The sequence below is a fragment of the Oncorhynchus mykiss genome, chromosome 3, assembly GCF_057628025.1.
Source record: "Oncorhynchus mykiss isolate SJ-2025 chromosome 3, ASM5762802v1, whole genome shotgun sequence".
NCBI lineage: Eukaryota > Metazoa > Chordata > Actinopteri > Salmoniformes > Salmonidae > Oncorhynchus > Oncorhynchus mykiss.
Genome location: NC_143024.1, coordinates 70,335,404 through 70,338,723, shown reverse-complemented (window position 1 = coordinate 70,338,723; position 3,320 = coordinate 70,335,404). Strand labels below are relative to the sequence as shown.

The 3,320-nt window shown below is 38.7% G+C and overlaps 1 pseudogene; it reads left to right on the top strand.

Annotated features, from left to right (window-relative positions):
- The first annotated feature begins 520 nt into the window (after window positions 1–520).
- Window positions 521–663, top strand: LOC118964362 (U2 spliceosomal RNA; annotated as a pseudogene).
- The last annotated feature ends 2,657 nt before the right edge of the window (window positions 664–3,320 follow it).

Sequence of the window (3,320 nt, the reverse complement as noted above, 5' to 3'; positions counted from 1 at the left end):
TTCGTCAAGAGCAATTTGCGGGCCAGAAAAAGGGCAGTTATTTGAAAATGTATAGGTTCATTGTAAATGTGTCATACTTTTTTATCTAGTTTTAGCCGTTCAAGGCCTGGAGTGTTTAAAAATAATAATAATTTGCTCTCTGGCAACTTGGGAAGGCTTGCTGTTATCATGAGTTGCCCTGTAACAGGGATCAGATTCCACCCGTCATCTGCCATTGTTCAGAGCAGCGTATTTTGACGTAGACAGAACTTTATAGGCAGAGGAGAGTGAGAGGAGAGTGAGCCTACCACTGGGCAGAGTATCTTGGGATAGGTGTTTCATAATGGTAGGTCAGTGCTACAGGGAAAGTCCATAAACTTCAGTTGTACTGGTACAGTAATTACATTACCTGTCTTATAGAAGCACCTGTTGTTTTCATCTAAGGACTACACCATTTACTAAATCTTCATTATTAATGCCAATTTACATAAATGTTACCAAGTTTCAGATTTCAGGTGCTTTACATGTAAAGAGAGAAGGAATCTCTTTTCTGCCTTTTGGCTAAGATCAAGTGTAGTATATGTTCTTATTAACAAAAAAAATAACTAAAAAGAGATAGAGAAGGCACCGAACTGCTTTAATAACTTGTAGTAATTTCAAGGTCACATCAGAGTAAGATCCCTGTGGAAGGATGGTACCATCCGATAATATTGAGTGCACACAATCACATGCAGCCTTTGCCCTGATTAAATTATCCCCCAGTCAGCATGTTCAGTACATGGGCCCGGATGGCTTCGTCAAATAAATTAAATCATTAAGTAGCAGGGGTCCTATAGATGTGGCCTTTCGCAAATTATGCTGCACACGCTGTTCAGAGAAAAGGTTTCCAGCTGTGCAACTTTATATGAATAACTCTGGAAATTCAGCCTCTGCTTAATTTAGCAGAACCACCCCACCTCCTTCATTTCGTTGTGCATGTGGGTTGTAAATGTAATTATAAAAATGCAATTTTCACCACTGCTTCACTTGATTATATCAACTTGTTGAGATTTTTCCATCTGAATTAATCAATAAATACATACATTGGGTACCCTCTGTATTGTTACTCAGAACAACATAACAACTCATCGTTACAGAGGCTTTCTTAAATGACACAGTAATTCATATTTATTAGGTCTGTTGTTTTCTGTTGTGTGTCTGCACCAGCCAGAACTGTTTTCGGTCGTTTCTCTTTGGTATTTTTGTTATTTCCGTGTTAATTTTAATAAATATGGACACATACCATGCTGCACCTTGGTCCTCACCTTCTTCCACCAACATCGGCCGTTACACTGGGAGACAAATTCACCTTTCAGCAGGACAATAACCTAAAGCACAAGGCCAAATTGGTACTGGAGTTGCTTATCAAGACAACATTGAACGTTCCTGAGTTGCCTAGTGACAGTTTTGTCAAAAATCGGCTTGAAAATCTATGGCAATACTTGAAAATGGCTGTCTAGCAATGATCAACAACCACTTGACAGATGTTGAAAAATTAAAAAAAATAATGATATATATATATTATAAATATTTTATAAACTCTTAGAGATTTACCCAGATAGACTCACAGCTGTAATCCCTGTCAAAGGTCATTCTAACTATTGACTCAGAGGTGTGAATACTTACGTAAATGAGATATTTCAATATTTCATTGTCAAATAATTTTCCAGAACTTTCTAAAATCATGTTTTCACTTTGCCATTATGGGATATTGTGTGTAGATGGGTGAGATCTATTTCTTTATTTAATCCATTTTTAATTCAATGTGAAATAAGTCAAGCGGTATGACTATTTTCTGAAGGCAACGTGTATCTCCTTATGCCCTACATGACTCCATATATAAAACAGGGATTTGACATTACTGTCTCTAACAAACCACTTTTTACGTAAACAATTCAGTATAAAAACATCTATCATTTCAACTCAATACATGGGCCTACCGTCTATGGCTACCCACTGTATACATGAACAATTTGGGTTAAAAAAAAACGCAAGCATTTCAATTCAATACATGCCTACACAATATGGCACTCTCTATGGCCAAATTATCCAATTCCCAATCATTCAATGTAATCACCTTTTACGATGTCTAAATATAGTGAAACAGTTTAGGAGATAGTTTCATTGGACTTCCCAGGTCTTCCCCTCAGGTGATAGTACAAACAGTAGAACCCCACGCTGCTGCCCCTGCTCAGGTCCATGCTGTCCAGACCAACTGATGAGCCTGACTTTGCCCTGAGTGAGAGAGGAGAGAGAGAGTCCCTATAGACCCTTTAGCCTCTGTTTTGAAGTCTTGGTGATCTAAATGAGGATGTCAAGCCTGGGTCCTGCTTTCATCTGTACAAAGCTATGCTGGCTCAATGAAAGTACTCTGCAGTGATTAGCCACTGACTGGTTTTCTCCAAACACAGTGTGGTTTCACATGAGATGGTTGTTGAGGTAGATCGCCCGTTTGGTTGCTTGCATTTAGCTAAATAGAATTGGTGGTCTTTCAAGTACTGCTTGTGGTATTGTTTGTTGTGTGAGAAATTACATTTATTGTAGATGATACAAATGTATTTTAACATCTGACAACTTGCAATCTTACTTATGGTAAATGTTTCTATTACTAAAAGCAACATTTTCAGTTGCTTTCATATCTTACTGAAGGGTCTTCATCTCTGCAAATCTTTTTTCCATATCTGTTGCTGAAACAATTTCCATTCTGCTGTGATTGTTAGACTTCCTCTCTCACGTCACCATTTAATACCAATCTCAAAAGCATCTCTTCCCTCTATTGCTCCACCTCTGCTGACAAAAAAGGGGTTTACACTCAAACATGTTTTCTCTTTCTAATGTTTCCTTGAACTCCTTGAGCTACCATGTCTCTCTTGAATGTGTGTTGCTTTTACGGTGCATTTACACTGATACATACAGTACATTGTATTTGCAAACAACAAAACACCAACTCTACATATTTGCTCTAAGTATTATTTACCCTTCAGGGCACCATAATGTATGACATACTCTTAAGGTAAGGCTTAAACAGGTGTGCTGGTGCCTGGAAATTAGATTTCGCTGCATTGCCTGCTGGGATGTCTTGCTCCCTGTCCTTGTTAGCGGTCTATGCTCATCACTACTGAGCTTCTAGACGGTGATAGTGGAGCTAGCTCAGCTTCACACATCCGTTTTCACCTTCTACACACACATACATGCAGGCCCACACAGACACATACACAAACACACACAGGGTGTTAGGTTCTGAATGACTTGTCAAGACCTAGGTGTGATCATGGGCTAAGAGGGCAGGTGTTAACCTAACT